At 41.3% G+C, this 13,445-nt stretch overlaps 1 long non-coding RNA gene across 1 annotated transcript in view; it reads right to left on the bottom strand.

Moving 5' to 3' along the window:
* Positions 1–6,457: 6,457 nt before the first annotated feature.
* The window catches only part of LOC137851267 (uncharacterized), a 35,672-nt gene continuing 28,684 nt past the window's right edge, over positions 6,458–13,445 (bottom strand). Inside the window, exon 5 of the long non-coding RNA XR_011093097.1 lies at positions 6,458–8,349. This is a non-coding gene — a long non-coding RNA (uncharacterized lncRNA). The remainder of the gene's footprint in view (positions 8,350–13,445) is intronic.

Genomic DNA, 13,445 nt, shown 5'->3' with positions numbered 1-13,445 from the left:
GTCCAGTTTTATGATGCCAGCCCTCTTCGTAGACACTAGTAACACTGTGGTAATTCCTTCTCTGAAGCCTTTTCAGCATGTGCTGTGTTGGATTCTCCGAGGCCAAATGGAGCCCAGGTCTCCTCATAACTGCACCCATGCTAATAAATGGAACGTGCCCTGGACCATCTCTTAACGCCAAGGCCAGCTCGTGTGGGATGACTTTCACACATCCAAAAGAGAACCTGCACCAAAAAGGTCTATTAAGAACAGTTCCTGTCTCTAACACCTGAAGCATTGGGATTGCTTAGGAGAATGGTATTTCTCGTGAGCCACAAGGGATTATTGTAATAGATCAATCTTCTGACAGCAGTCTGAGTGCCTGGGAGCATTCCTTGACAACTCTGAATTTATTAACACAAGTAATCTATGCTAATCTGGTCTCCTACATTCAGGATCATGCTATGATTGTTACTTAGGTGGTGTATATACTCAAATAGTTCAACTTCTGCCCCTCTGCCTCTGGGTTTTAGCCACTTCTTGATGTTTCACACAGAAGGTGGCTAAAAAAATAATAATGATATAAGCCAATAGCAAACTGGAAAAATTACTTTCAGCAATTCCTTGGAACAAAATTTGTGTCTTTTTTCCTCCTTTTCTCTCATTTAAAATCCAAACTATTACACAAGTGCTGGAAACTTCATGCAAAACACTGTAGAGTGCCAAAAATCTCCCAGGTCGGTAATTACAGTTTCCAGAAGTACATAATCTGCTGGAGCTTTGTCTTGCCACTTGGGAAGCTACAATTCTCTCCAAATAGCTGTCAAGCTGTCAGTCATGACAGAGTCATCAAGGATAACATTCATTACTACAAGACTGGAGAAGTCCAAAAAATCAAGTGGGTGTGTAGAACAAGCTGGTGAAGTAGGGGCTGAAAATATTAAACATTTGCATTTGCTTTGTTTACATTCTGTGTTGGCCCTTCAATAAGGGTAAAAAATTGTCATGTTTATTTGAAAATGCACCTATGCACCTTGAAATCAAATTAAGATGCAGCTTATTGGTAGCTAAAATTAGAATTGAGCATGTTTAGTGCTGTACAAGACCGAATTCTTAATGGAAGCATCCACCCCCATTCCCAGCTCCAGGTTTGAAACCCTTCAGGCTTTGAGCATGTTCAAATCTTGTCCAAATTCTATGATTCTGAACCATTTCCAATATGCCCTTTATCACTTATTGTCCTTTTTCATATTTCCAATATGTACTTTTTCACTTAATGAAATGTTATTTTACTTATATAAAGCTAATGGTTATGCTAACAATCTTCTCTTCTTCTCCTTTTTTCTTTTCCTTTTTCTCTTTTCTCTTTTTCTCCTTGCCTTTCCTTGTCTTGAGACATAAAATCTCTGATGTTTGTTGACTACAACATTCCTCAGCATTCCCCAATAATCCAAGCCTTAGTCATCTTGTTAGTAGGTGCAGATCATTCTCGTTCATTTAAGAGCAGGTGATTCCTGATGACTATTCTACTGAAGGTCTATGGCTTTTAGAAATGATACCTATGTGCCATTATGCTGAGGAATTTATAGTAAGGAAAAGTGAATCAACTGTATTAATCATTTCCTTGGTTTTCAGGCATAAACACATGGCCCTCTTTTCCTGTTTGTATACTTAATTAGCATGTATCATCTGAGAATATGTAAAGCATATTTTCAGCACAAATATAACAGTATGGGAGAGGTTAAATCCAAGGAAAAGATCTTAACAACAAAAATGAAGAGGGAATATATTCATGAACAGCATATATATAAAGCAGATATTAACTTGGGACCCCATTTTTCAGCCCGCATACACAGAGTACCAAACTCCAGTCCTACAAATTCAAATTGCCTGGAATCATACAAGTTCAAATTGCCTGAAAGCTTATGTATGAACATGAGTCCTTGCCAAGTCCCCTGGCCAGGGCATGTGGGGATTTTGTGCAGGGGTCTTCCACCAGCTTACTGACACTTGGCCAGCATGTGGAATGCCCACAGGGATCTAATAGACCTGGAATTACAAGAGCTGACCATCATACAGGTACATACTGCAGACAGGCTGGGATGGTAGTTTGGTTGGGAAAGAAGGACATTTTTTTGTTTGTTTTGGGCATGCATTTGAAATGATTTTCAAATAAAGGTCTTTCTCTGGAGTACAACTGAGAAAACTAGACGTGTCAACATAATACACTCTTAGTTGGTAGTGGTCAAACGTGGTGTTGTCATCTCGGATGAAATATATGAAAAGAAGGCACCCCAACAATGGCTCCTAATAGTTAACACCCTCACAGCTTTAAGTCATCCAGAAGATTTCTGCTGAATCAGCTGAATTCAGACATGCATAAGTGAAAGATATTTCACTGTACTCAACGAGACATCAGTGTGAACAAGCTCAGACCTTCCATGGTGTAGCACAATAAAAGCAGAAGTCATTTTGCCGCTTTTAAAATTTATGGTTAAAAACCAAACAACAACAACAATACAAAAAAAAAAAAAAAACAAAACAACAAAAAACAACAAAAACTTTCAATGGAGTTTCCATTAAAATGAAGATTTACCACACTATAATTGCTTACTCTATGGTTTGTTCAGTTCTTATGGCTGTTGAATGGAAATCATGGAACAAATTTTCTTACGTTTATAGATTGTTCTGAATTTTCCTTGTGGATAACAAGACCCAATTCAGAATGTCCAAATATACTTTTATATTGGAAAGAAACTTTTCAGGGAGCTAGGTTTGCTCCAGAGCTTCTTCCAGCAGTCATTCTAGATGCTCTCTGAATTATCTCAGGTGTATTTACAAACTTCTGAACTGACGATGGAAATTCCTTCAGCAACAGACTGTCATGTTGTTAAAAGACCCGTGCACTTCATTTCTTTTCCAATGTAAGGAAATTGGACTAGAAAACACAACACCCCCCCTTTCTCCCCCCCAATTTAGACTGCTTTGTAAATTGCTTGAATTTTCAGGTAATGCTCATCTCGATAGAACTTCACACGTTTTCTACTGCAGCCTTTCTAGTCTTTCTACTGTGCTTATTGCATGCTTCACATGCCACCTTGTGGTCTTTAATGGGAAAGAAATTTTGTCAGGTTCAGTAAACTGCAGGTATGTTCCTATGTAAATATTTTCAATAAATAAAACCTCTAGTGTAGGGCCATGTCTCTGCAAATTTCCGAGAAAATAAATTTATAAAAGTTTTCTAAATAATGAGTTTTAAGAGCGTCAACCGAAAGTTAGTTTATAACATGACCTTCAAAATGACAGAATTTATGCTGTGGAAATTGTGGTTTACATACAGACAAAACAAAGATAAAATGCCTGAGGAAATATGTAGGATAGGAATCCTTTTCATCCTCAGTATAAAAGCATCAATAAAATATTGTTGATGCTGGCCAAGAAAACAACTGAGATTTACACAGTAGTATTGACATTCTGGGAAGTATTCTGAGGAAGCTGGTTCACAGATTCACAGAATGGTTGAGGTCAGAAGGGACCTCTGGAGATCATCTGGTCCAATCCCAACGTAACAGAAGTGCTTCCTGATGTTTAGACAGAACCTCTTGTGTTCCAATTTTTGTCCTTTGCCTCTTGTCCTGGCACTGAGCGCCACTGAAAAGGGCATGGCTCCACCTTCTTTGTGTCTTCCCTTAAGATATTTATAGACCTCTTTCCTCTAGAGCCTTACTCTTGCTCTTCTGCAATTTGTTGTTTTATGCCTTGTGTCTGCCTGACCACTGTCAGCCTCTTCAATACCTGAGGTACCTACAGTCTTTTGAAAAAAGTGGTCATTCAGCATTTTTGGAGCACTGGATGAGACTGTATTTTTATTGTCACTGAGCAGAGACCTGCTTCTAAGCTTTTGGATACATTTGCAGCAGCTCTGTTTTGGTGTCACGCAAAGCATAAATAAGCCAGATGATTTATTGCTTTATTGATGGAAATGGCCAGAGCACTTAGAGAAGGTATCTGCTCTCACAGCTAAGGCTACAGCCCTAACGTGTAAGCAGTAAAGCCAGTAAGGAGGAAATGGCACTTTTAAGTGCAGAAATAAAAATAGTAATAGAGAACTGAAGAAGTTGGGGAATTTTAGTAGAAGTTCTGTCATGCTGTGGTCATGAGCACTGGGAGGGGAGTGAAGAACAAAACAAAGAACAGATTATGAAAATTATGTGGATTCAGTAAGCACCATAAATAACCACCACTGTTCATTGCATCCCTGACTACTGGTCTTTACCCTCCTGCTGCTGTCTGGTGACATTTTCTCAGCCTTGCAAAAAGACAAGCATATAGCTCCACCCTGGTGAGTGCTTATGTGCATGATTAATCATAGAATCATAGAATGACTTGGGTTGGAAGGGACCTTAAAGATCATCTAGTTCCAACCTCCCGCCATAGGCAGGGACATCTCCCACCAGACCAGGTTGCCCAGGTCTTTGTCCAACCTGGCCTTGAACACCTCCAGGGATGGGGCATCCACAACCTCTCTGGGCAACCTGTTCCAGTGCCTCACCACCCTCCGAGTGAAGAATTTCCTCCTAACCTCCAATCTAAATCTCCCCTTTTTTAGTTTAGAACCATTCCCCCTTGTCCTGTCATTATCTGAGCAAAAAGTTGCTCCCCATCTTTTTTATAAGCCCCCTTTAAGTACTGAAAAGCTGGAATAACGTCACCCCAGAGCCTTCTGTTCTTTAGGCTGAACAGCCCCAACTCTCTCAGCCTTTCTTTATAGAAGAGGTGCTCCAGCCCCGTGATCATCTTTGTAGCCCTCCTCTGGACTCACTCTAACACGTCCATGTCTTTCTTGTGCTGGGGGCCCCAGACCTGGACGCAGCACTCCAGGTGGGGCCTCATGAGGGCAGAGCAGAGGGGGACAATCACCTCCCTCACCCTGCTGGCCACTCCTCTGCTGATGTAGCCCAGGATGCAGTTGGCCTGGGCTGCAAGTGCTCACTGCTGGATCATGTTGGGCTTTTCATCCACCAGAACTGCCAAGTCCTTCTTTGCAGGGCTGCTCTCAGTGAGTTCTCCCAGTCTGTACTCATGTCTGGGATTGCCCCGACCCAGTTGCAGCACACACTGCTGGAAGTGTTCAAGGCCAGGCTGGATGTGTCTTTGAGCAATCTGGTCTAGTGGGAGATGTCCCGGCCCATGGCAGAGGGGTTGGAACTAGATGTGCTTTAAGGTCCCCTCCAACCCAAACCATTCTGTGATTCTATGATTCTGTTTAAAATGTGTGACTGTGAATTTAAACCACATGTTTAAAATTCATTATGAGTTCACTTTACAGTTCTTGTACAAGTAATGCTCTATGATTTAACACTCTATATTATTTTTAGGCTATAATACATATGTTTACTCTATACCTGGAGCACTGTGAGCTCCGGGGCTCCCAGCATAAGAAGAACATGGACCTATTAGAGTGAGTCCAGAGGAGGGCCACAAGGATTATCAGAAGGCTGGAGCATCTCTCCTGTGAAGACAGGCTGAGGAAATTGGGGTTGTTGCCTAGAGAAGGTTGTCCAGGGAAGTTGTGGATGCCCCATCCCTGGAAGTGTTCAAGACCAGCTTGGATGAGGCCCTGGGCAACCTGATCTAGTGGGTGGTGTCCCTGCCCATGGTAGGGTCATTGGAACTAGATGACCTTTAAGATCCCTTCCAACTTAAGGCATTCTGTGATTCCCTGGTGGTATGATTGAGAAGAGAAGGCTCGGGGGGACAGTACCCCTTCCACTACCTAGAGGAGGCCTACAAGAAAGCTGGAGACGGAGTCTTTATCAGGGAGTGTAGTGACAGGGCAAAGGGTAATGGCTTTAAATTATAAGAGTGTATTTAGATTAGATATAAGGAAGAAATTTTTTACTGTGACGGTGGTGAGGTGCTGGCAGAGGTTGCTCAGAGAAGCTGTGGATGACCCATCTCTGGAGGTGCTCAAGGCCAGGCTTAGGGCTTTGGGCAACCTGGGCTGGTGGGAGGGGGGTTGGAATTAGATGGTCTCTAAGGTACCTTCCAAATCAAACCTTTCTACGATTCTATTTGAAGTCTATACAGCTGGTACTATCATTGTGTTTCTTCTTTTCCAGTCAGTGGGAACTTCACCGGACTATGACTGTCATAGCACAGAAGGCATCAGCAGGGGTTTCATGGCAATACACTGTAGCAGTTAACAATGATCACCACTCGATGTCACTATTGTCATTCAGATTTATATTTGAGAAAACTTGGTTAGCTGTGGTTTAATATTGCTGCGAATATAAATGTGACATTGCAGATGATCAGCATTACACATCTTTTTAAACAGCTGTATAAACATGTATAATTTAATATGCTTTATTAAAACACTCTTGGGCATATTATATTTTCTTCTGCATGTTCCTCAAATACTCACAGGACAAACATAATAATATGTTGAGATCTGCATTTGCTATTTTCCATATTTTCCTTTTCACAGAGCTATTGCAGGTTTAAGTTTTCATGGACATTTTACAGTGATGGAGAAGAACATGTGAGTTTTTGGGGAGCAGATGGACAAAATTATTATCTTAGAACATTATTTGCCAAAGAAATTTATTAATAACTGTATTTGTACTTTAAAATGTGAAAAGAAATTTATTTTTTTTTTCCTTCTTTTTTTCCCCTTGTGTAGTATCTACTTTGTATTCATGAAAGGAAAACCAAAGTACATAGGTAGATACACCTTTTACATTATTTGGGTCATATTCTATATTCTGTAACTTCAGACCAGTACAGAGAGCTCAAGTGGGCAAGAAAGGGATTAAAGGGGTGTCTGCAGGTGGAACCCTGCAAACCTAGGGAGCAAGTGCTTGAAAGACAGAGACATTTATGTATGATGTGAAGAATCATGGGCTACAAAGGGTGAAGACATCTGAGACAAAAATACATTTTTCTCAGTCAGGTGTCTCACTCGGTTTGCTCAGCCCCGAGCAGAGCAGGCTGAGGGGAGGCCTCATGGTGGCCTGCAGCTCCCTCACGAGGGGAGCGGAGGGGCAGGCGCTGAGCTCTGCTCTCTGGGGACAGCGACAGGACCCGAGGGGACGGCATGGAGCTGGGACAGGGGAGGGTCAGGCTGGGGGTTAGGGAAAGGGTCTGCACCCAGAGGGTGGTCGGGCACTGGGACAGGCTCCCCAGGGCAGTGGTCACAGCACCAAGCTGCCAGAGCTCAAGAAGTGTTTGGACAATGCTTTCAGACATGGTCTGATTTTTGGGTTGTCCTGTGTGTATCCAGGAGTTGGACTCGATTATCCTTGTAGGTCCCTTCCAACTCAACATATTCTATGATTCTGAGATTTTATGATTCTATGATGCTATGGTTTTTATGGCCTCTTCAGAAAATGCATGAAGTCCTGAGGAGTAGTCACCTGTCAGTACAATTTGTTCTCTCTCAGCATAGCTCAGGCTCCTGGGAACCTTATTTAGCTCTGCCCTTCTCCTCCCCTTAGTGCCAAAGCTTGTATGAGAAAGCTTGATCTGCCTTTGCTAAAGAAGACATATCCTGAAGAGTGAGATTTTTTTTTCTTTTTCCTGCATTTTCCATCTTACTTCTTACTGGCAGAACAGCAAAAGAACAGCCGCTGAAGGAAAGGTGTTAAGTACTGTGGCGGTTTCATGAAACACATCTCTTGAAGGACAAGTCTTCCTGATGAGAAACATGGTAAAATTCAATATTCTTCTGCCTCTCCAGATGCCTGGAAAAGAGGAATGCTTTAAATTTAGAAGTCAAATGAGGACCCCTCGAAACTCAGGTAGATCTGAGCCTTGCAGCAGAGAACAAGTGTGTGTGGCTGTGTACTTCATCCATGTAATGAGTCCTATAGACATTGTATAACCACTGTAGTTGTCTTACAGCAGTCTTCCTGTAAGTAGGTATGGAATTGGCAGGACCTTTTCTGCTCCAAACCATTTTACCCAGGATGAACAAAGCAGACTCACGATAAAGATATTGCCCAAGGATCATCACGTGGGTGGGCTGTGATTAGGCAGTCCTGAAATGCTGAATTGTTGTGCTCTTCTACCATCAAACTAATTTAGAATAGCTATTTGTGGGTATCTTCAGCAGACATCTGCCTCTGCCTCTGAAGGCTCATACATCATGTAGATGACAGATCCAGTCCTGGAGCACTGATTTCCGGCAATTCGCTTCCAACAGATGAGCCACTTCTTTTTCATTCCTCACTCTTCCCTCTCTGGCTGGTGAGTCACAGCTCAGCCTTGATGTCGCTCATATGGACAGATCTTGCTTTTATTGGAAAAGCTGGGTTTCTCTTCCCTAATCATATCCCACATGCAGAATTTTCATTAATCACTGCCCTTCTACAAAATGAAAATGAGAGTCACCATGAACCAGCAAGATCTGATAATTCTTATTAATAAGCATTTGTCTCAAGATACTTTTTGACAGCTCTACTTTTAATGCACTTTGCAACCAGGAAAGTGCTGAGTAAGCTTATGGTGACAGTGCCTTAGCTTTGCACACTATTCCACATCTGTCAGCCAGAAGAACATAACTAAGCTACTGACACAATGCTCAGGCAAGCAACTTTTTACAACTAAAGCACTCACGATGATTTATTATGGGGTTATATTTCTTGCTTTGAAACTATATATGCATATAGAAAATCACATTTGAATTATATAATGCTGCTCCAGGTGAACATCAGAATACCCCTTTGGAGTCCAATTTTTAAATGAAATCTCTAATTTTTTTCTTTGCCCTGCAATAAGACAGCAGAACTCCATGAATATTGTGAAAAAGTGGTATTCTGAGTTAAATGATGAATCTGCCATTTTGGAAACCATAAGTCTGACCTGATTTTCAAGATGCTGTTAATAGAAATAAGTGAAAGTTTCCTGCTGTTGATAAAAAATTGCAGTGTGTGGGCACTGCCCATACTACATCATTTTATGAAGTATCAGATTTTCCAGGGGTGCAAAGAGAGTTTGAACATGTCAATGAGTTAGATTCCTCTTTAGCGCAAAGGAAATGCCTCTAGTCATAACATAGACTTTCTTCCAGTGATTTTATAGCATCAAAAACTTTAATGAATTGGCACGAGGCCCTCAAAAGTGCTACTTTATGAAATAGTTCTTTTAGGGATCACGTATATGCTAATCCTATAATGAATTCAAGAGTATTTTTAGGAGCTGCTCTCACATGAGCAGTTATTGCCATGACAGCGTGTTCTTAAATATTATAAAATTTTGCAGATTATAAAAAATATTAATGATTTCTTATTATCTCTCCAGCAGCCAAACCGTCTCAGGAGGGTCAATTGAATTTGTGCAGAGGCTAAGCTGGTAAATAGTGTATACCTAGAAACTGCAAGACATGGATTTTCAGTTCAGATCCTGTGGCCTGTAAACCCTCAGCTTAATTTTTCTGTTTGCAGGCAGAAGGATTTTAAAATAACGTGGATATGTGTATAGAAAGTAATATTTTGGCAAACCATGTTATATAACACACAATACCTATAAACAGAAAACATTTGTTCCATGAAATTTAAGAACTGAAAGATTGGGAAAAGTCTGTCTTTCTTTCTTTTTCTTTCTTTCTTTCTTTCTTTCTTTCTTTCTTTCTTTCTTTCTTTCTTTCTTTCTTTCTTTCTTTCTTTCTTTCTTTCTTTCTTTCTTTCTTTCTTTCTTTCTTTCTTTTTTCTTTTTTTTTTTTCTTTTTTTTCTTTTTTTTTTTTTCTTTTTCCTTCCTTCCTTCCTCCCTTCCTTCCTTCCCCCCTCCCCTCCTCCCCTTCTTCTCTCCTCCCTTCCTCCCCTCCCTTTCTCCCTTCCTCCCTTCATCCCTTCCTCTCTCTCTCTCCCCCTCTTTCCCTTTCCTCCCTCCCTCCCTTCTTTCATTTTTTCCCCAGCACTATGGATAAGGAACATAATGCCACTTCTTTCACTCCCAGTGTCAGTCTCCCTGCACCCTGCATCAGCAGAAGAAACAGGCCGCAGCACTGGGGGCCCTGTGCTGATGCAGGTGCCGCGCTGGGCCAATTTTAGTGCAGCAGGGAGCTCAGATCCCTGCACCACGCTCCACTTTTCTGGCACAGCTGTGCTGCAATCCTCTGAGCTCATGCTTATGCATTAACAAAGCAGCTGAGCAAGCAGTCAATATCCCTGTGATGAACCTGTCAGGAGGGGAAGACAGGGCATGCTTCTAGCCTGGCAGGGTTTGGCTGCTGCAGCAAAATGGCAGGGCTGGGAGATGCTTACCTTGCACCAGGCAAGACCCAGCCCATCAATGGCCCCTGCTGCAGCGACGCTCCCAACTAAGCCGTGTCTCACTGCAGCCATCTCATGCTGGAGCCAGTTCCTGCCAGTCAGCAAAACTGCGTGACCCAAAGTGACACCTCTGATGGAGCACCATCCTGAATTAACGTGTGGCTGTACCCACGGGGGAGAAAGGCTGTGGGGAGGTTTTGTGATGGCCATGAGCTCTGTTGTAAAGTAAATTTTGTAAGTAGCAAGATTTATAAATACAGGTTCATGGATAGACGCATTCCTTTGCTAGCAATATGTATTTCATAGAGATTGCTACATTTTAACAAGGCCAAATATATCCCACTAGAAAAATGATGTGTGATGGACAGGTATTTCTAGCTTTACAGATGAAAAAGTAAATCTTAGTAATTATAGCTTAAAGTTACTGATCATAAAATTTTGGGGTTATATTATAATCAGCATTTTTACATGGCTGTTTTATGACATTTTATTGTATAATCAGAAAGGGAAAAATAATGCAGACATACAAACAGAGGGACACAAACTTGCATTCATATGCTTTCTTCAAAGATAAAGCAATGCCTACACGTAAGCTAAAAATCCTTATGGCTAACTTATATCAACATTTCACAGAATCAAAGAATCCCAGGGTGGCTGAGGCTGTCAGGGACCTTTGGAGGCCACGTGATGCCACCCCTGCTCAAGCAGGGACACCCAGGGCTGCTTGCTCAGGACAATGTCCAGGCAGCTTCTGAAGGTCCTGGGAGAGGAGACCCCACAGCCTCTGGGCAGCCTGTGCTAGGGCTGTCACCTGCAGAGTAAAAAAGCATTTCCTGATATTTTGGACAGAACTTTTTGTGTTCCAGTTTGTGCTCATTGCCTACGGGCACTTGGCACCATTGCAAAGAGCCTGGCTCTTGCCCCTTTGCACCCTCCTTTCAGGTATTTATATACATTGATAAGATCCCCCAAAAGCTTCCTCTTCTCCAGGCTAAACAGTCCCAGCTCTCTCAGCCTCTCTTCATAGGAGAGATGCTCCAGTCCCTTCATCACCTTTGTTTCCCTTTATTGGACTCTCTCCAGTACGTCCAGGTCTCTCTTGTACTGGGTGGCCCAGAACTGGACCCAGTACCCCAGGTGCATCCTTACTGATGCTGAGCAGAGGGGAAGGATCACCTCTCTTGGCCTGAAAGTGATTTGCCTCATGCAGCCAAGAATGTTATTAGCCTTCTTAGCAGCACATTGCTGCCTGATGTGCATGTTTATACTGTCTCAATCTTTTTGTGAAATACTTTGACCTCTTTACTACAAATATCTTTTTCTTGAGCTTTATAGTTAAAGTTTTGCATGATAATTCCCATCACAGTGTTCTAATAACAGTCATGTTGATCTCCTCCTTAATATTTCAGATACTAAAATTTATTACTGGGTTTTAATACTGTACAGTAAATTCTTTTATGTTTAGTTGACTGTACTGCATATGCTACATTTCAGCTGCCTTTTATACTTGTTGCTCTGAATCATAGATGCCTTAGGAGATCTGGTCACATACACTTTCATGACTTAATGTACATTTCAAAGTTCTTGCTTTGGTTTAAATCCAAGTTTGTTTTCAATTATTTTGTAAACATATTTTGCTCATTTGTAGATACAATATCAAACTTCAGTTCATAAAGCTTGTATCCAACTTCCCCTTTTCAAGCTGGAAGTGTTTTGGTCAGATGTATCACAGGATCACTAAAACTGCAACTACAATAAGCAAAAACTAATAAATATCTCTCTCTCACTTCCTCAGTTTGTCCTATAGGCTATATTTAAATGAAGCATAAACCCTAAGACACACTCTGAAGGAGGTTATTAATGAACTTGTTAATGTAGTGCTCTGTTTCTTATTGAGGTGTTTAGATGTCACAAAAGAAAATGCAGTTGTATTGTTCTATATGCACACTAACTTGTAGGGAAGAGGATTTATGCTCTGAAAAGTTTTCAGTCCAAATGAACAAGAGGAAGGGCAAGCTGAGGTTGATTTTTGGCTGTGCTAGCTCAGGTTGCCCTGCTGTGAGCTGAAATGATTGCTGAAGAGACAACAGGGCATGCTGCTGCCTAACCTGGCATTAACACGACTAGACAGCATGTTTGCAAACACAGCATCCTTTATCTTAATAGGTCTTTCCAGGCTTCTCAAGCTAACAAACAGGGCTGGGCATCTCACAGTTTCCACCTGTCAAGACAGACGTAGTGTTTGAGATGGAAGATGGAAGCTGTGAGGAGCTGTGACCCTTGTTATGCTTCTGCACACTGGCTGGACACCTAACACCATGTCTTTCTGTAGTGCCCGGCTCAACAGGCAATCCATCAACAATTTACAGTCTTTCAGTTTATGAAAACACCACTCTCCTATAGTAATTACTTTGCACAGCTCCTGCAGCAATTCATTTACAAATCCATATTGTCTCTGTTGTGTTTTTCCTGCATATATTTTTCTATATTTGATTCTAGGAGAAAGTGCAACCTAAATTATAACTCTTTCTAATTAAAAACTAATAATAGAAAAAATGTGTGTATTAGTCATAAGCTCAGATTAGATGTACAGGTATGAATTCAGCTGCAGAGAAAAAAATAATCAAACAAACAAGAAAAAACAAACAAACAAACAAAAACCACAACAGTTTATGTAAGGTATTATTGGAAAAGTAAGAAATCAAATCAAAAAAAGTTATGGTAATAGAAGCTGGGCACACTGGGGCCTTTTGCTCTGCTATTACGTGTTTCCACAATATATCACAGTGGAGAAAATGCCGTGTGCGATCAGAGCAGAGGTGTAAGGAATGAAGGCCATGCCACGCTTTCTCTGAAAATGGTATAAGTTCTGCCTGACTGGTAGGCATGCTGTGAAGCTTAATTAAAGTTTGTAAAGCACATCAAAATCCTTGGATAAAAGGCATAGTACTATGAACTTAGAAATGTGTGGTTTCCAGCACTACAGAGTGGATGACTGAAGTAAAAATGCTTTTGCCTTGACACGCCATCCTTGGCTTGGTTAGCATTGTGTATGTGGATTTGTCCACAGGGAGATACTAGGGGCCTGTGATGTTTTGGTTTTATTATGATTTGTGTGGAAGACAATAGTATCTTTGATTTTATTACCGTTTGTAGTGATACATAAAGTATTGGTGGCATGAAATAGCACA

This window comes from Anas acuta, chromosome 2 (assembly GCF_963932015.1).
Source record: "Anas acuta chromosome 2, bAnaAcu1.1, whole genome shotgun sequence".
Classification (NCBI taxonomy): domain Eukaryota; kingdom Metazoa; phylum Chordata; class Aves; order Anseriformes; family Anatidae; genus Anas; species Anas acuta.
This window is presented reverse-complemented; position numbering and strand designations above follow the sequence as displayed.